Here is a 200-nt window from a genome sequence, read left to right as displayed (position 1 = left end):
CGCCTCCCGCTCCGCGCGCACCCGGGCAGGCAGGGCGGCCGGCCAGGAGGGGGGCGCGGGCCAGAGTCCTCCCTCCCCTCCCGGCAGCGGGCAGCGAGGCCAGGGCAGAGCTGGGGGGAGCGCCTTTCCTCTTTTTACTCCTCTCCCGAACCCTAAAATGAGCGCTCTCCTGGGCTCCCAGAGCTTAGAGGAAGGAGAAG

The sequence above is a fragment of the Myotis davidii genome, unplaced genomic scaffold (assembly GCF_000327345.1).
Source record: "Myotis davidii unplaced genomic scaffold, ASM32734v1 scaffold514, whole genome shotgun sequence".
In the NCBI taxonomy this organism is placed as follows: Eukaryota; Metazoa; Chordata; class Mammalia; order Chiroptera; family Vespertilionidae; genus Myotis; species Myotis davidii.
The sequence above is the reverse complement of the archived record's forward strand: the minus strand, read 5'-3'. Positions refer to the sequence as shown.